General features: G+C 43.0%; 1 protein-coding gene across 4 annotated transcripts in view; it reads right to left on the bottom strand.

Moving 5' to 3' along the window:
- The window catches only part of LOC106574435 (nck-associated protein 5), a 165,823-nt gene that overhangs the window by 142,142 nt on the left and 2,935 nt on the right, over positions 1 to 20,746 (bottom strand). For 3 of the 4 annotated variants that reach the window (XM_045697634.1, XM_045697633.1, XM_014150324.2), the window contains exon 2: positions 4,343 to 4,450. The gene's annotated coding sequence lies outside the window, so the exon portion shown is untranslated. Of the gene's footprint in view, positions 1 to 4,342; positions 5,005 to 20,746 lie in introns of those variants that run through there. The other variant, XM_045697632.1, reaches the window with a different exon arrangement.

The following is a 20,746-nucleotide window of genomic DNA, read 5'->3' as shown; positions in this document are numbered from 1 at the left end:
ATGAAAATGACTTAAACCAATTATTTCCGCGTCACATAAACTCAGCAAAAAAAGAAATGTCCTCTCACTGTCAACCGCATTTATTTTCAGCAACCTTAACACGTGTAAATATTTGTATGAACATAACAAGATTCAACAACTGAGACATAAACTGAACAAGTTCCACAGACATGTGACTAACAGAAATTGAATAATGTGTCCCTGAACAAGGGGGGCGGATTTGACAGTTCTTGCTGTGAGATGTTACCCCACTCTTCCACCAAGGCACCTGCATGTTCCGGGCATTTCTGGGGGGAATGGCTCTAGCCCTCACCCTCCGATCCAACAGGTCCCAGACGTGCTCAATGGGATTGAGATCCGGGCTCTTCGCTGGCCATGGCAGAACACTGACATTCCTGTCTTGCAGGAAATCACGCACAGAACGAGCAGTATGGCTGGTGGCATAGTCATGCTGGAGGGTCATGTCAGGAAGAGTCTGCAGGAAGGGTACCACATGAGGGAGGAGGATGTCTTCCCTGCACAGCGTTGAGATTGCCTGCAATGACAACAAGCTCAGTCCGATGATGCTGTGACACACCACCCCAGATCATGACGGACCCTCCACCTCCAAATCGATCCTGCTCCAGAGTACAGGCCTCGGTGTAACGCTAAATAAATGCAAATCCGACCATCACCCCTGCTGAGACAAAACCGCAACTCGTCAGTGAAGAACACTTTTTGCCAGTCCTGTCTGGTCCAGCGACGGTGGGTTTGTGCCCATAGGCGACGTTGTTGCCGGTGATGTCTGGTGAGGACCTGCCTTACAACAGGCCTACAAGCCCTCAGTCCAGCCTCTCTCAGCCTATTGCGGACAGTCTGAGCACTGATGCAGAGATTGGGCGTTCCAGGTGTAACTCGGGCAGTTGTTGTTGCCATCTTGTACCTGTCCCGCAGGTGTGATGTTAGAATGTACCGATCCTGTGCAGGTGTTGTTACACGTGGTCTGCAACTGCGAGGACGATCATCTGTCCGTCCTGTCTCCCTGTAGCGCTGTCTTAGGCGTCTCACAGTACGGACATTGCAATTTATTGCCCTGGCCACATCTACATTCCTCATGCCTCCTTGCAGCATTCCTAAGGCACATTCACGCAGATGAGCAGGGACCCTGGGCATCTTTCTTTTGGTGTTTTTCAGAGTCAGTAGAAAGGCCTCTTTAGTGTCCTAAGTTTTCATAACTGTGACCTTAATTACCTACCGTCTGTAAGCTGTTTGTGTCTTAATGACCGTTCCACAGGTGCATGTTCATTAATTGTTTATTGTTCATTGAACAAGCATGGGAAACAGTGTTTAAACCCTTTACAATGAAGATCTGTGAAGTTATTTGGATTTTTACTAATAATCTTTGAAAGACAGGGTCTTGAAAAAGGGACGTTTCTTTTTTTGCTGAGTTTATTTCTGATACACATAAACCTCGTTCCCACTAGGGAAGGTGTCCAATCAAAAATGCATCTTTTGACCAATGGGTAAAATCTATGAATTCTGTAGATATTCCTTTAAGAAAACCAATGGTCCAAACCTCATGTCTCTATCTTAATCTGTTCCAAAGTTATTTTAGTTTTTACCCTTGAAGGATGACCAAGATTAGGGTAACTAAATCAATGGAGGCCAGAGACTAAAAGTGGTGAAAAACCCGCAAAAAAACAGTATGTCAGCTAGGCTGGATGCTGTGAGAGAATTAAGGCAAACTGACAGGCTCACCGTTAAACTCTCATCGTTCTTCTTGAATCCGAAGGACATAAAACAATATAGAGGTAAGATAGATATCAATTTTGAGACATGACATGTGGTATTTTCATATTTTAGTATATGGCTTTTCATATTAATGGGAAATTCCTGTTCTTTTTTGAAGATTTCTCCGAAAAACAAGCGTATCTCTGAGAAATATCAACGGAGCACTGAGTCTACCGCAAGCGTTTTATTTTCAAAGCCTCTAACATTCAATTCACCTCGTGTGGAACAACTCTGCAGGAGACCACCGCAACGCGTCGTTGTGAGAAGCGGCACCGCTCTGACAACAGAGTTCGTTGCTTATTGCCAGATGTATCTGACATTTTGAATATAATGTTAATGATATATTAAAGAAAGACCCCCCACTGAATGATTCAGAACGTGAAGAATATCCTGGTCAAATGTATTTCATTTTATAACATAAGGAAGTGAAATTTCATAACCACCCACTCTGGGCAGAGTGGTTGGACACCCTACACTAGGGCTAAACCAAGCCAAGCTAAGGCAGGTTGTACTGTGCTGGCCTGGTTAAACATCCACCATAGTTGCTGGAACCATGCTGGAAAGAACAATGTGAAAACAAAAATAAGAACGGGAAGGCCATAATCGAGACCTACCACCACAGACAGACGTGCTTGTACTTGACATTCCAAAGGAGCACTTAATACTGAGTTCACCTTGAGTTAACCCTGACAAAAACAAGTTTCCACTCTCAAAGTCTTGTGTGTCGCTCTAGACACCGGGGGATAGATAAGCCTGTCAATCACGTCGACACAAACACAGCCAGAGGAGGCTGCTTTTTCTCAAACCGTCTGACAGGGTATGTTTAGTGTACCAGACCTGGGTTCAAAGCCAAATAGTAGCTGTTTTGTTTTAAAAACTTTAGCTGCACTTGATTGAGTTAACCTCAATGGAACCAATGGAGTAGTCCCAAAAGTGCAACTGCAAATCCCGCCCATCTGGCACTCTGGGCACAGGCTTAATCAAACCCAGGTCTGGTTTGTACTTTTCTCTAACCTGTGTGAGTTGTAGTGAAGGAGAGAGAAAGAGACATATACACAGAGACAGAGACACAGAGAGACGGAGGCACAGAGACAGACCGAGACACAGAGAGAGACCGAGACACAGAGAGAGACGGAGACACAGAGAGAGACAGAGACGGAGACACAGAGAGAGACAAAGATGGAGACACTGAGAGAGAGACGGAGACACAGGGAGAGACGGAGAAACAAAGAGAGACGGAGACACAAAGAGAGATGGAGACAGAGAGACGGAGACACAAAGAGAGATGGAGATAGAGAGAGATGGAGACACAGAGAGACCGAGACACAGATAGACCGAGACACAGAGAGAGACAGAGACACATAAAGGGACATAGCGAGAAAGAGACACAGAGAGAGACAGAGACACAGAGAGAGACAGAGACACACAGAGAGACAGAGACACAGAGAGAGACAGAGATACAGAAAGAGACAGAGACACATAAAGAGACAGAGACACATAAAGGGACATAGACAGAGGGAGACACAAAGATAGACAGAGACACAGAGAGAGACAGACACATAAAGGGACATAGAGAGAGGGAGACACAAAGAGAGACAGAGACACAGAGAGAGACAGACACATAAAGGGACATAGAGAGAGGGAGACACAAAGAGAGACAGAGACACAGAGAGAGACAGACACATAAAGGGACATAGAGAGAGGGAGACACAAAGAGAGACATAGAGAGAGACAGACACAGAGAGAGACAGACACAGAGAGAGACAGAGACACAGAGAGAGAGACAGAGACACAGACAGAGACAGAGACACATAAAGGGACATAGAGAGAGAGACAGAGAAAGACACAGAGAGAGACAGAGACACATAAAGGGACATAGAGAGAGAGACAGAGAAAGACACAGAAAGAGACAGAGACCTGTACCCCCGCACATTGACTCTGTACCGGTACCCCCCTGTATATAGCCTCATTGTTATTTTATTGTGTTATATATATATATATATATATTTATATATATATAAAAAAAAAATATATATATATATATATATATATATATATATATATATATATATATATATATATAAATATATATATATATATATATATAAATATATATATATATAAAATATATATATATAAAAATATATATTAAAAAAATATATATATAAAAATATATATATACATACAATTTTATTATTTAAAAAAAAAAATTAACTTTCGTTTATTTAGTAAATATTTTCTTAACTCTATTTCTTGAACTGCATTGTTGGTTAAGGGCTTGCAAGTAAGCATTTCACTGTTGTATTCGGCGCATGTGACAAATAACATTTGATTTGATTTGACACAGAGAGAGAGAGAGACAGAGAGAGCGAGACAGAGAGAGTGAGACAGAGAGAGCGAGACAGAAAGAGAGACACACACAGAGAGAGAGAGAGAGAGAGAGTGAGAGTGAGAGAGAGAGACACAGAGACACAGAGAGAGAAAGAGAGACAGAGAGAGACAGAGACACAGAGAGTGACAGGGACACAGAGAGAGACAGAGACAGAGAGAGGAGCTTGCCCCTTTAACTTACCACCAAGCTGCTGTCCAGCGTCAGTCTCTTTAGCTGCTCTTCCTCTCCAGGTGTCGGTTCATGGTCCTCCTCTTCCGCTGCAGCCCGCCGCCACGGTCATGGGAGCCACTGTGGGAGGGGAGGGGTGGGGAGAAGCCAAAGATCACTCTTTTGTACAGGAGAGACACTATCCTTGGTTCTCCCAGTTGGCTGGTGGGTACACCAGTAGTGAGGCTGTAGTAAGTTAGTAGAGCAATCACCCTAATTGTTATAGAGCTCAGAGTCCATGTTATATTTTGCGTCTTTGAAGCTGAGAAGGTGGCGGTGGCGTCTCTCTCTTTCTCTCTTTCTCTCGCTCTCCCTCTCTCCCTCTCCCCCTCTCTCTCTCCCTCTCTCTCCTTTCCTCCCCTTTCCTGGCTTCCCACCCGATCTCTCTCTTTTTCCTTACCACTTCTATCGTTCCGTTATTGTTGTGCTCGCTCTGCTAACCTGATAGCAACCGGAAGTGTTGGAGAGAGGGAGAGCCTCACTCCGCTGATCATCCCTGAGTTGATATGTTTCCTGTCCCCCTCCCTCCCTTCTCCTACTTCATGTTTTCATAGGCTTCTCCAAACAGAGCTGGGAACCAGCGCGACCGGGCCAATGGAGGCTAAGGGAGAAGATAAACACTTCACTTCACGCATACTACTCCTCTACAAAGAGCTCTGTGCCTCCACTCAGCCCTGCCACAGAATAAGCACACAACTTCCTCATCAGTGAAGCGCCCGGGTCAAAGGTCGCACAGTGACCGCCAAGGGTCAGGCACCTTCTGTCATGACCGCTGTATAGTATGTAATGTATGGATTGTGTGTGTATTTACAGTATGTTGCGTATTCTAGGAGCCACTTCAAAAGAGAAAATCTCTTTGGGTACTGAATACAATTCATCTCTTTTAAGGCTAAATTATTCCAGGTTTACTTGCCTTCACAGATTGTCTTCTAACCACATCCCCTTGGTCCCAAGGCCCTCTGTCTCTGGCTTGTCTGTTCCACCCTGGCTGAGATCTCAAATGGCTTGACTACACCTGTCAGTCAGTATGCTGCTGACATCAAAATGCTACATCCACTGTCAATCTCTCATATCCAAAAGGTTCAGTCAATATACTGCTAATATCCAGATAGCATTTCAAACCCACACAAAAATGGTTAATCTAAAACCCAATTGACTACTCATTGATTGCTCTTACCCCAGCACTGGTAAAACTGGTTGAGATTACATCATTACAACCAGAAACTGGTTGAAATGACGTCATTATGATGACATTTCAACCAGTTCTGCCGGGTTGGTCGGCCCGTTCTTGCTGCTCTACATCTAAGCGTTGAAGGAAAGGGCTTGATCAACGACAGGACAGGACGTCATGCAGGCTTCCTCCCGTTATGCCACCAACACAGACGGTTCCTGTTCTTGTTATTTTCTCCCTAATGGTCCTACATTCAGTAGCTTTGATGTCAATCAAACCTGGGTTTAAATACTGTTTGAAATCATTTCAAATACTTTCGCTGGGTTCGATTGAGCTTGCCTGGCGCAACGGAACCAATAGAATTGTCACAAAACTACAAAACCTGCCCCATCTGGCAGGCTGAAACAAATGCCCAAAGTATCTGAAATGATTCAAATAGTATTTGAACCCAGGTCTGATTGCTATGTGTGCCAGGACATTACGTCAGCTGTAATTCTCATTCCATGTTTAGATTACATTTTCAGTTAGTGCCTTCTCTCTAAAGATTAGACTGGATGTAAAGCCCCCACGCTTCCTGCAGACGGCCAGATAGGGATTGTGGGTAATCGAGAGCAAATGATTCAAATGGATTTACGTTTGAACTTGACTGCCCTGACTCGAAAAACGTAATAGATTAACAAGTCAAATGCAATGACACCGTTTCCATTGAATGTAGGGTAAACTCTAACAGGGGAGTCAGAAAAATAGAACCAGAGAATACGTTTACGCTGAGCAGTGAGAGCCTGTAATGTAGCCGTTCAGCTTATGCCCAGTCTTCATTGAAATGAATGGGGGGCAATTCCCGCTCTGCAAAAGTGACCCTTGCAGTGCAGCAGGTCTGTAAGGTTGTGTAGAAACGGGTGGTCGATAGGAGGTCGTTAAAGCTTAACCAAACACATTTGGAGTCAGATATGAGAATGGGGAAGGTAGTGAAACGTGATAACGTACAAGGACAAAACTAATGGTTGAATAAAGCAAATTACTCTCGATCTTGGATAAACAGCTTCTGACATGGTCAAGTTCGGAGAAATATGTGCAACTGGCCCGAAAGCAGAAGAGAGGAAATAGACCAGTCTGTAGACCAGTGTCTTACATCACCAGCCGAATGTTGAAAATACTACAATAACATGTGTCTACATAAATGCATCACGTGATATTTCACAAAGACTTAATATTCAAATGTCCGCGGTAACGTCAGTGAAAAGTCCAAGTGGCTGGAAATGTCCCCAATGGATTTCAGGGATATTATTTCATACATTTACAATGCCAAGGGTCGTGGGTTTGATTCCCGCTAGGGCCACCCATATGTAAAATGTATGCACGCACGACTGTAAGTCGCTTTGGATAAAAGTGTCTGGTAAATGGCATATATTGTTATTGTTATTAAGTTTATTATTATTATAATTGTATGTAACAGAGGTGGTTCAGTGAACATACACTTGTGTGATGAGTAGCACATTTGGGATAGTCCCGAAGAATTGGTTATAGACTTTAGCTCAGAGGGCTAACACAGTCCTGAGACCTGGGTTTGATACCCAGTCTATCCCATATGCTGTAGAAGCTGATGGAGTCTCACTCGTCTGTTTATTGGCCAAGGGAACAGCATAAATAGGCCATAGGATACTAGGAACAGATTACGTCTGTGATGATCTCTGGCCCACGCTATCATCATAAAATACAATCCCACAGGGACCTCCCTATCCTCATCTCCTTATCTCCTCACACACAACAGCCCCTCCTTTCTCCAAATGATTTACACCAAACCCAATTTACGCTGTGTAAAACCAGTCTTCTGTATGGGGGGCGACACAGATACAACAAAGAGAGACACACGTCTATGGCTATATTACGCACTCGTCCCAGCCAGTAAGACAGTAAGTCAGCCAGCCAGCAAGTCAGCCGGGTGGAATGGATGCAATCAAAGGTCCACGGACAATCCTGACATCTGGGAGTCTTTGTGTACAACCCTAATTAGATGCCAGGGTGGAGGTGGAGGCGGCTCTGAGGGTTATGGAGGGGGAAAACCACTCTTTTTAACATCTGCTGGTCGAGAAACTAGGGAGGGGGATGCATTTGGGGTTGCACAGGGGTGGACTAGAGAGGAGGGAGGGAGGGCTAGGGATAATGAGAAAAGAAAATAGCATTATGATCACTTATATACAATTGTAACAATGTCACATTTGTCGTAGGAAGGAGACCAAGGCGCAGTGTGGGTATCGTTCCACATATTTTATTTTAATGTGAAACTTTGCAAGACAAACAATAAACTATAAACAAAACACAAACCGTGACGACAGAGGTGCTACATGCACTAACTCAAAATAATCTCCCACAAACACAGGTGGGAAAAACAACTACTTAAATATGATCCCCAATTAGAGACAACGATGACCAGCTGCCTCTAATTGGGGATCATACAAAAAACCCAACATAGAAAAAAGAAATTGGAACCAAACACCATATAACTAAATAAACTAGATAAACACCCCCAGTCACGCCCTGACCTACTCTACCATAGAAAATAAGAGCTCTCTATGGTCACGACGTGACATATAAGGCATACATCGCTTCCATTTTATTTGCACTGCGATAGGTTATTGTTCTGTGGATGCACTGATCCATCAACAGATGTAGGATCTTAATGTAATCATTATTCTGTTGCTGAGAGTTTTCCTTCACAGGAGGAAATGCAAACTTGTAATGTATTCGAAGTTGAAAAAGGCTTCCAAAGTTTGCGATTTCCACTTTAAAATTGTCAGACTTGGATTTGCCCTAACGATAAATGTATCAACCCCTATATCAAAATGTCCATAAATTATAATCTACATAATAATTCCTGTTGCTGCATGATTATTTTCCTGCTGTAGCAACCTGGCTCAAATTAAGATCCTACATCTGTATGGTGTTCGGCTGTTGAATATCAGCAGATTATAAACATTGTCTAGGAACGTTGTTCATTCAGGTTCTATTTGTGGTGAATTTGTGTTGTCTGAAGTATCAGCTGATGAAATGTACCCCATGTTTTTAATTCACATACATGAAAAGGTGGAATAATTGTCACGACTTCCGCCGAAGTCGGTCCCTGTCCTTGTTCGGGCGGCGTTCGGCGGTCGACGTCACCGGGCTTCTAGCCACCGCCGATCCACTTTTCATTTTCCATTTGTTTTGTCTTTGTTTTACACACCTGATTTCAATCCCACAATTACTGTTTCATTATATAACCCTCTGTTCCCCCATGGCTTTTTGTGAGTGATTGTTTATTGTATTTTCGGTCTGTCATGGTGTGCGTGTATTTGTTACTTTGTATATTTGACATTTTGAGTAAAAGTACGTTGCTGACTCATATCTGCTGTCCTGCGCCTGACTCTCTACACCAGCCACACATAGGACCCATTACAATAATTAACTAAATGTATTTTGATTATTTCTATCATTCATTTATTCTTCATCAAATAATGAATGTCGCTCATATTATGAATGGATTCTTATTACGGAGTTGAAATTCACACTTCTCCTAAGCTCTCTACAGCTATGCCTCACCTACAATCTAGCTGATGACTCACAAGTGTGTGCCAAGGACTGGGAGGCCACTCTCCACCAGTATTGACAGTGCTGCCCTTTGTACCCATACAGTTAAACATTCACCCACTCATATTCCCATTTCAACACTAAGCAAAGAACCGTACACCAATAAGGGCTCTTTATAGAGGGATAGTTCAAACAGGGATATCAATTGGTTGTTGTGGCTTGAACTTTAAACCCTACAGCCATTTCTATTGGAGGAAACAAACATTTTGGCAACAAATGATTATACCCACAATCCCCATTACATTTGGATATTTCCTCTGAGCTGAATACAAGTGAACGTCTGATAAATGTTTAGTGCTGTGTGTTGCCAGTTGAACATTATTGGTCATAACACATCACGAAACACAATGAGTGACTCGGTCGGCAAACATGTCTACTCACCACCATCTGGGCTCTCAGTGCCACGTAAATTCTCAGAGGTAGACGGATTCCAAACATCTGTACTGTCGCATGAGTTTTCAATTCGCACTTTCATCTATCACGCAGTGCAATGAAAACGAGGAAAATGGACTCTCGTGTCTAAAGAAAAACCCTATTGGCGAGGTTGTATGTGTGTCCCAAATAGTACTGTATGGGGAATATGGTGCATTTGGGACGCAGGCTGGATCAATACACCCCCCCCCCCCCCCCCCCAAAAGAACAATGAGATTGCCAGGAAGTGTCAGTCAGCCTGGGATGGATAGCGATGGTTGACATTGATTGGTGCACCGGCCCTTGCCCCGGGACCCTATTTATTTTGTCTGTGTGTATGAATGGAGGAGGGCTATAAAGGAAAGGGGATCAGGCTGGAGCCCGGAACCACCCCCCCCAGCCAAGACCTCGTTTTGTGAATGATTCATCCAGATTGCTCAGGCAGGGTGCAGAATGAATGGGGAGGATAATTATACATTGGAGATTTGAGAGAGAGGAGCATGTCTAGGCTACCTCCTAATTCCCAGATAGCTATTACTTTTCAATCATTGAGAGGTGGGGGGGTAAGTATGATGTGAATGTGAGGGTATAGAAAGAGAGAGATTGCTCTGGCAATGTTAACATATGTTTCCCCTGCCAATAAAGCCCTTAAATTGAAATTGATTTGAGAGAGAGAGAGAGAGAGAGAGAGAGAAACAGAGAGAGAGAGAGAAACAGAGAGAGAGAGAGAGAGAGAGAGGTCCATCTGTGTGGCAGGCTAGCAGCACAGATGGCATATGATGATCAGTCCCCTATATGTCCTCGACCTCCTGTCTCTTTGGCTCGGGTTGTGCGCTACTACTGACCAGGGCCCATTGGGCTTTGGTCAAAAGCAGTACACTACCTGAGGAATAGGGTGCCATTTGGGACAAGCTTTGTGGTACCCAGACAGACAGACAGACAGACCCACAGTCATCATGGTATTAGAGATAAGTACAAAAACTGCAATTAACTCCAAGATTAAGGTGTTCCACAGTGTTGATTTATACACACCCACACACACTGTATATACATATGCTACATACACACTTGCGCGCGCACACACACACACACACACACACACACACACACACACACACACACACACACACACACACACAGCTGTGTGAGATACAGGGCGGGTGTGAGTTCACTCCTAAGAGATGAACAGACAGACACTTGTTACATTTCGATCTGCATTCTATCGAGTGTTTTTTTTTTATTACAATCTTCACCCGACGCCCTTTCTAACACTTCGTAAGTCGGCTCAAGACTTTACATCTAACGTAGCTAACCCCATTTGCATGGGGGAAGTATTGGGGGAAGAATGTTGTCTTGCATTTCAACAGGTTGAATATGAGAGAGTTGCTGTGCTGTAGATGTCTCAGCCAGAGACACACACGTGTGACACATCTCATATGAAATATGCTTGCTCTTAAGAAAAAGCCTAGGAGCATCTGGCAAAATGAATTGACATATTTTTGCTCTGCGCTCATGTCACGTGCGATAATAAATTAACTGCAAACACTGCATTAAAGATGACATAGGGACACAATTGTAAGGGTCCTGTGTGTAGCTGGTGTAGAGAGTCAGGCGCAGGACAGCAGAACTGAGTAATCAACGTATTTTACTCAAAAAAGACAAATATACAAGGTAACAACACGAGCCCACAAAGACTGACCGAATTACAAAAAACAATCACTCACAAACACAACATGGGGAACAGAGGGTTAAATAATGAACAAGTAATTGGTAAAGTGAAGCCAGGTGTGTGAGACAAAGACAGAACAAATGGAAAATGAAAAGTGGATCGGCGGTGGCTAGAAAGCCGGGTGACGTCGACCTCCGAACGCCGCCCGAACAAGGAGAGGGACCGACTTCGGTGGAAGACGTGACAACAATCTACTGTAACTACACTGATAGAAACTTAATTGAATTCGAATGAATATCCTTCATTTCTGCGACAGTGACAAAAGACTTCAAACTCAAGGGGGTGCGCTCATTGCTTGTCTATGGAAGGAAAATGTGGTACGCCACTGCACACAAGTTCATTAGAGTTGCTTGGGTTTAAACGTTTTATCAAAACAATGAGCATAACGTCATGTAGCTCATCAGGGATTCGATGCTGCAGAAACACATTTCCCTCCACCGATCACACCCCAAACACAGGCCCTTAGGAAGACCTTATTACATCCTGAAACAAATCAGATGGGTTTCCTGCCTTAGGGCCAGCGCTGGGTTCAAATAGTGTTGGAAATCATTTCAAATACTTTAGCCGGTGCTTGATGAGATTTCCTGATGCAATGGAAGCAACAGAAAAGTCCCACCCACCACCTGGCACTCCAGGCAGACTAAAGCAAATGCGCAACGTGTTTGAACGATTTTAATAGGATTTGAACCCAGGTCTGCTTGGGACATTCAATCACAATGTCCAGCATGTGTAGCCTAGCCCTAGCTGCCCTGCTGACAGGAACATGACTGTCTCTCTCATCATGGCAGCTGGTTAGGAAAAGAGACAGAAAAACACTAAAGTCCAAAGGGACACTGCATGTATCTCACCAAGCTGAGAGAGCACAGGAATCTTCCAAGCCTTGTCTAAATAAATACATAAGTTATGTCTGCTGGGTATGTGTGTAAGCAGTTTGATCCTGACCAGTTTGCATCTCTCTCTCTCTCTCTCTCTCTCTCTCTCTCTCTCTCTCTCTAGTGCGCACACAGACAGATACACATTTGACAGTCTGATAAGTCTACATCAGACATTGTAACATGGAATTCCCTTTGAAGGTGGCTGAAAACATGTTCCTTTGGTAAATTCCCAGTGAGGAGTAGCAGTAGCATGGGAGGCACTGAGTTTACACACACTCACTCTAGCTTGCCAGACTGGTGCTCTGCAAACACCCTGCTACTTGTAATGAGGGAGGGAGGAGGGAGGAGGGGGAGGGAGGAGGGGGGCGGTGTAGGTGAGAAGAAGTTCCACATTACATCATGTGCAGCTGTTGACAGATCAGTGTTTATTAACTAACTGTCAGGAGCCATGGGATCTGTTGCTGCAGGATTCACACCCCGGCTTGCCACACACACACACGCACGCACGCACACGCGCACACACACGTGCGAGACCACACGAGCGCACCAGCGGAGGCTGCTGAGGGGAGGACGGCTCCTAATAAAGGCTGGAAATGAGCAAATGGAATGGCATCAGACATCTGGAAAGCATGTGTTTGATGTATTTGATACCATTCTGCTCCAGCCAATACCAAGAGCCCGTTCTCCCCAGTTACGGTGCCACCAACCTCCTGCGGTGCGCACACACACTTGCACGCAGACAGGCAAACACATGCATGCATGTAGGTGGGCCTACACACACATACAGTAACAGACACTAACTCACATGCACATGCTAATGACACATAATATAACACACAACTTCACAACCCTTCTGACAGACGGTAATTACACACTAACAGAATGATGCTGAGACTAGGATTTATCACCTTTAAAAGTATGCCAAACAAAAAATGTTTTATTGCAATGTTAAAGAAACGACACAAATCAAATCTTATGTCACATTCTTCGTAAACAACAGCTGTAGACTAACAGTGAAATGCTTACCTAACTCTATGCACAAGGACTACTTTTAACAATTTCCACAGAAAATTGTATGTAAAATTTGGTAACAGAATAACGGTAAAATCTCTCCGTTTTTTTGTGTGAGACAGTTTTTCAGAAATGTTTGAATATCTACTCCGAATTAAGAAAGAATGGGCTGTCAGCTGTTATATAACACCCTGAGTTTGAAAGAAAATCTATTTTGGTTATTGACAGTAAGTGAAGTGGATAAACACCCGGTAACAGAATGACATCATGGGTCCGTGATCTGTACTATACAGAAATGCATGATTATGAATGTCATCCTCTTCATGGTGATGTATCCTGAATAGACACAAAGGTAGAACCAGTGATATCATCCTTTGCATGTTTAGGTATTATTCTACACACTGGCTATTATTCTAATGAGCTCCGCCCCCAAACAAGACCAAATGAATCTGTACCAATCACAGATGTTTATGTTTCACAAGTTTGGACATCACAGTACAGCACAGTTGAGTAGAGAATAGTAAAGTACAGTAGAGCATAGTTCAGTATAGTACAGTGATAGTTAAATCAAAAAATTTAAAAACAATACAGTAAATTATAATGTACTCTACTCTAGTGTGCTCTACTGTACAGTACTAAACTCTACTGTACAGTACGGTACAGTACTGTGTTGTACTGACCTCTACTCTACTTTACTTTACTTTGACCACCACGTGACAGAAAGAAAACAGTTATGAGCTGAACATAACAGTATGTCAGTGGAAGGGAAGACAGTAGCAGGTGACCCACCTGTGGATTGTGACTACTATGAATTCCCATTGTAGACAATTCAGTTTCAGTCATTCTGTTATGGATTTTTTTGGTCATCTTGTTACCGATTTGGTAACAGAAGGAAGCAATTTAAATCACTTAATAAATCATTGTAAAGGGGATTTTCAGGTGAACAAAAGAGAAGAGCAGTCGCAGATATAGTGAAACCATAAATCATTTCAGGTTAAATTACAAGTTGCAACAGGGAGACACCTCCAGCACACTTTTTTAATAATTTTTTTTATTTCACCTTTATTTAACCAGGTAGGCAAGTTGAGTACAAGTTCTCATTTACAACTGCGACCTGGCCAAGATAAAGTAAAGCAGTTTGTCTATATACAATGTGAGCAAGTGAGGTGAGATAAGGGAGGTAAATGGGTGGGTGTTGCTATGGGTGGGTGCTGCTATGGTGACCAGCGAGCTGAGATAAGGGGTTGACTTTACCTAGCAGGGTCTTGTAGATGACCTGGAGCCAGTGGGTTTGGCGACGAGTATGAATCGAGGGCCACCCACGAGAGCGTACAGGTCGCAGTGGTGGGTATTATATAGGGGCTTTGGTGACAAAACGGATGGCACTGTGATAGACTGCATCCAATTTATTGAGTAGGGTATTGGAGGCTATTTTGTAAATGACATCGCCGAAGTCGAGGATCGGTAGGATGGTCAGTTTTACGAGGGTATGTTTGGCAGCATGAGTGAAGGATGCTTTGTTGCGAAATAGGAAGCCAATTCTAGATTTAACTTTGGATTGGAGATGTTTGATGTGAGTCTGGAAGGAGAGTTTACAGTCTAAGCAGACACCTAGGTATTTGTAGTTGTCCACACACAAGCAGAGAAAATGTCTCTGCTACACACACACGCAAACAAACACGAGAGCCAAAGTGCTGGAGTACTGAGCCAAATCAACAAAAACGGTGTTCCTGTGCAAAATACTTTCAGACCTCACTGTATATGTTAATCAGACAGTGGCAAAATGTTCTGTAAACACCAGTCCGAGAGGCTGTGAGGAAGACATCAGCAGCAACAGAATCACGCCATGTCAGAGATAACTTATAAGTGTGCCGCCAATCAGCATCAACGGATATCAGATAATATGTAAAATACAGTATCAAGTCTAGTGACCATCAACACGTGACGCAAATGAGTGTCACAAATACAACACTTTAAAATCATGTGTATTACAGACAGGGGAAACATATAAATATGTTTTGTGTTCATTGTGTTACTTACTCCGAACGGAATATGAACTTTATTCATCTTAAATATTCCCCATTACGATCATAAACCAAATGACTAATTGGTAGGTCTACCTTTACTTGTTAATTCTGTGAGCTTTCATTATCCGCCGTCCTCGTGAGGGAGAGAAATTAGAAAATGTCTATAAGATACAGTGCCTTCGAAAATAATTCAGACCCCTTGACTTTTGGTTACGTTACAGCCTTATTCAAAAATGTCCTCAGCAATCTACACACAATACCCCATAATAACAAAGCAAAAACAGGTTTTTGAAATTTTTGCAAATGTATTAAAAAAAGAGATCTACATAAGTATTCAGACCCGTTGCTATGAGACTTGAAATTGACCTCAGTGCATCCTGTTTCCATTGATTATACTTGAGATGTTTCTACAACTTGATTGGAGTCCACCTGTGGTAAATTCAATTGATTGGACATGATTTGGAAAGGCACACACCTGTCTATATAAGCTCCCACAGTTGACAGTGCATGTCAGAGCAAAAACCAAGCCATGACGTCGAAAGAATTGTCCGTAGAGCTCCGAGACAGGATTGTGTCAAGACACAGATCTGGGGAAGGGTTCTAAAAAATGTCTGCAGCATTGAAGGTCCCCAAGAACACAGTGGCCTCCATCATTCTTAAATGGAAGAAGTTTGGAACCACCAAGACTCTTCCTAGAGCTGGCTGCCCAGCCAAACTGAATAATCGTGGGAGAAGGGCCTTGGTCAGGGAGGTGACCTAGAACCCGATTGTCACTCTGACAGAGCTCCAGAGTTCCTCTGTGGAGATGGGAGAACCTTACAGAAGGACAACCATCGCTGCAGCACTGCACCAATCAGGCCGTTATGGTAGAGTGGTCAGACAGAAGCCACTTCTCAGTAAAAGACAGCCTGCTCGGGGTTTGCCAAAAGGCACCTAAAGACTCTCAGACCATGACAAAGAAAATTCTCTGGTCTGATGAAACCAAGATTGAACTCTTTGGCCTGAATGCGTCACGTCTGGAGGAAACCTGGCACCATCCCTACAGTGAAGCATGGTGGTGGAAGCTTCATGCTTTGGGGGATGTTTTTCAGCGGCACGGACTGGGAGCCTAGTCAGGATTTAGGGAAAGATTAACGGAGAAAAGTACAGAGAGATCCTTGATGAAAACCTGCTCCAGAGCGCTCAGGACCTCAGACTGGAGCAAAGGTTTACCTTCCAACAGGACAACGACCCTAACCACACAGCCAGACCAAAGCAGGTGTCTCTGAATGTCATTGAGTGGCCCAGCCAGAGCTTGGACTTACATTACCGTTCAAAAGGTTTGGGGTCACTTAGAAATGTCCTTGTTTTTGAAAGAAAAGCACTTTTTTTTGTCCATTAAAATAACATCAAATTGATCATAAATACAGTGTAGACATTGTTAATGTTGTAAATGACTATTGTAGCTGGAAACGGCTGATTTTTAATGGAATATCGACATAGGCGCACAGAGGCCCATTATCAGCAATCATCACTCCTGTGATCCAATGGCACGTTGTGTTAGCTAATCCAAGTATTCATTTTAGAAGGCTAATTGATCATTAGAAAACCCTTTTGCAATTATATATAGCACAGCTGAAAAATGTTGTTCTGATTAAAGAAGCATTAAAACTGGCCTTCTTTAGACTAGTTGAGTATCTGGAGCATCAGCATTTGAGGGTTCGATTACAGGCTCAAAATGGCCAGAGACAAAGACCTTTCTTCTGAAACTCATAAGTCTATTCTTGTTCTGAGAAATTAAGGCTATTCCATGCAAGAAATTTCCAAGAAACTGAAGATCTCGCACAACGCTGTGTGCTACCCCCTTCACAGAACAGCGCAAACTGGCTCTAACCAGAATAGAAAGAGGCTAGACCTGAAAATAGCTGTGCAGCAACGCTCCCCATCCAACCTGAAAGAGTTTGAGAGGATCTCCAGAGAAGAATGGGAAAAACTCCCCAAATACAGGTGTGCCAAGCTTGTAATGTCGCTGCCAAAGGTGCTTCAACAAAGTACTGAGTAAAGGGTCTGAATACTTATGTAAATGTGGCATTTCAGTTTTTATTTTTAATAAATTAGCAAAAAATGTCTAAACCAGTTTTTGCTTTGTCATTTTGGGGTACTAAGTGTAGATTGTTGAGGGGAAACATTTTTTAAATCAATTTTAGAATAAGGCTGTAACATAAAATGTGGAAAAAGTCAAGGGATCTGAATACTTTCTGAAAGGCACTGTAAGTGGGCTTTTGGTAACAGAATGACAAGAAATACACTAGGCAATATTTCTTAAACTTACAGAAGGCAAATCATTTCTGTAAAACTAAATGTTGATATTAGTTGTCAGTGGTCTTAACTTCAACAATATTGTGTTTTGATGCATGTCTAATACCTTTTAAGACTTTTTCTGCAAGATGTTTTCTAAAACCCCTTTTCCATCTGTTTGACTAGAAAGCCTTTGCTTATGCCTAGTTTATATATGCCTTAATAAAATTATTATATAGATTCATAGCTTTCATTTGACACCAATTTGTATGTGCTCCTATGAACTTCCTGTTACTGTTAATGACGCTTTTACAAAGAAATGCCCACCAATTTACACAGACTCGCCCATGTCACAAACAACCACATTTACCCAACTCCTATACACACACACAACTGTTATGTTCTTCTAACCTCGTGGGGACCTACAATTCATTTCCATTCAAAATCCTATTTTTCCTAACCCCTAACCATAACCCTTACCCTAACCTTAACCCATAATTCTAACCCAAACCCTAAACCTAACTACTAACCTCTAACCCTAATTCTAATCCCCACAAGGGGGGATTTTCCTTGTTTTACTGTCCTTGTGGGGACTTTTGGGGATTTTAGGTCCCCACAAGGATAGAATAACCAACACACACACACACATTATCTATGTTTGCAAATGCTATACTTCCATCTCAAAAGCTCTGTTGGTTAGCTGACTTGAGTCTGTCTGACCAGCCAGCGTTACTATGTCTCTCTCAGGCTTCAACTGTGGCAAACCAAGCAAGGCCCAGCTGCATTCCTTAAGCGTCTGGGCTTGGCGTAGACCCCAGTCTCTCAGAAGGTTTAAAGTGTTTATCTTTCTCTCTCTCTCTCGTTTAAAGGGAGACACATGACTCACAGCTTTACTGCCAACCAGATTTTTCTACTAACATGCTGATTGGAAACTACTGGTCTGGGCCATTATTCACAAACTCAAGAGAACTCTTAGTTGTGCTAATCTAGGATCAGTTTAGAAGTGCTGATCTAGGGTCAGTTTAGCCTTTTAGGTCATGATGAGCTTGATTTTATGGACAGCACTCCTGCTCTTAGACTATTTCTGAATATGGGCCCAAAGTCTGTATGTCTCAAGTGTCTAAAAGTAGGAGTGCTGATCTAGGATCAGGATCCTCCCTGTCCATATAACAGTAATCAATATGATCCAAAAGACAAAACAGATCCTAGATTAGCACTCCTACTCTTTAGATAGAAGCCCTTGAGCCATATTCATTAAGTGTCTCAGAGTAGGAGTGCTGATCTAGGATCAGTTTTGCCTTTTGGATCAACATTTATTCGTTTCAATTTTGACAAGGAGGGGATCCTAGATCAGCACTCCTACTCTTAAGACTAAAGTATTTCCAAATAAGGACCCCGGTCTGCTTTTCATTGGGGCTCCCCACAGAATTTCTGCTTCTTAACACTTTAAGCATTCCTCACCACAGACCCAGAATAAAGTAGACAAGGGGCACACTGACAGAAACCATCAGACCGGTCACGTCACCCACTGTTCGTCATCGCAGTCGGTGATCACACATGCACCAATTCAGCCTCTCTAAATGCCTCTGTTGCATTCCTTATGGCCACAAATGCAATCATTTTTCAAAAGATTCCACACTGTTTTCACATTCCTCCTCTCGTAGCTCATTGCATTGCTGTGCTGTTCGGCAAGAGATGTCTAGGAGACCCGTGGCATTGCCTGTCAAAGCAAGGCTGGGTTGTTTACCCCCAAAATTGTCGTGGTGACCGCTTTGTTGTTGTTTGTATCCCAGATTGACCCTTTACAATGGGTCTTATATCATAAGGCAACTACATTGCCGGTCAGATAAGAGTGTAGACTACAGCTGGTCAGATAAGAGTGTAGACTACAGCTGGTCAGATAAGAGTGTAGTCTACAGCTGGTGGGAAGTGGTGTAGTCTACTCCTTGAGAATTTAATTTGGAAAGCCTCAAATGCTACATAATGTCAAAAACATTAGCAGGCTATGATAAGCCTTAGATAAATCTAATCAGAATAACACAAGTATTAATCAATTGGCTCAAATGCTTGTGCACAAACCACTTGTGAAGACACACTTCAAGTTATGTATGGGGACAAAGCACTCCATTATCTTCGAACTGACATTTGAACATTCTATTCTATTCAATCTAAGCGAATTCATTGGATACATGTGGTAGCCTGTCTCGTAAAAAAATATAGCATTTTTGCGCAATCAAACGCATTGGCATTTCTCAGTTTCAACCTGGAAAGAGTATCTCTCTCCTCGTGACGTCTAACACTTCACTGTGGCTAGCTGCACGACCTGAGAGGCTACCGACAAGGTAATCATGCACAAAATATATGGCTTGACCCATGGCTAGAACCCATACATTGGAGGGAAGACCTTAAACTGTGGGTTAAGGGTCAGACCCTTTGAGGGTGACTGAGGAAACGATTGCCAAGGAGTAGAGTGACGTAAGAATTCCTCCCTCTACTGAAGAGGAAGAAAGCTCTAAAGATCATTCCTCTCTTTTCCTCTCCTCCTTTGTATGCAGTGATCTCAAAGAACTGACCAGGGGTGTAATCGTTAGTCCAAACAGTTGCAAAACTGAACAGAACGTTTTGCCCCAGGTGAAAACCAGCCTAATGACGAGATTCCACCCTATAATTTTTACCTGGGCCATGTTCAGCAAGCAAACGTTGTGGAACATTGCACATAGAAATACCATGAATAGAGCTCCCATGGTTCCTTGTTCTACGTGCCAGAGGCATGTTTGTTCTACATAATACGTTTTTATTGTGTCCTGCTGAACGTGGCCCTGTAGTTTTTTCCAATCAGTGTGGATGAAGGGAAGGAGCCAATGACAGGATTCGTTTTATGACAAATAGCCTGTGTTTTCTTTAAATGATATCAGTCGGGCCTTCCGAGTGGCGCAGTGGTCTAAGGAACTGCATCACAGCACTAGCTGTGCCACTAGAGATTCTGGGTTCGGGTCCAGGCTCTGTCACAGCCAGTGCCTGGATGGGTTGTGTTTCAGACGATGCATGGCTCTTGACCTTCGCCTCTCCCAAGTCCGTTCGGGAGTTGCAGCGATGAGACAAGACTGTAACTACCAATTGGATACCACGAAAAAGGGGTAATAAAATATATCAAAGTCACTCTATTTTTGTTATGCCTTTACTACTTGACAATAAGTTGCCACTGCCAGACATACCATTACTGCTCTTTGGCTGTACTAATGTAGTTTG

Source organism: Salmo salar, chromosome ssa16 (assembly GCF_905237065.1).
Source record: "Salmo salar chromosome ssa16, Ssal_v3.1, whole genome shotgun sequence".
Taxonomy (NCBI): Eukaryota; Metazoa; Chordata; class Actinopteri; order Salmoniformes; family Salmonidae; genus Salmo; species Salmo salar.
The sequence above is the reverse complement of the archived record's forward strand: the minus strand, read 5'-3'. Positions and strand labels throughout refer to the sequence as shown.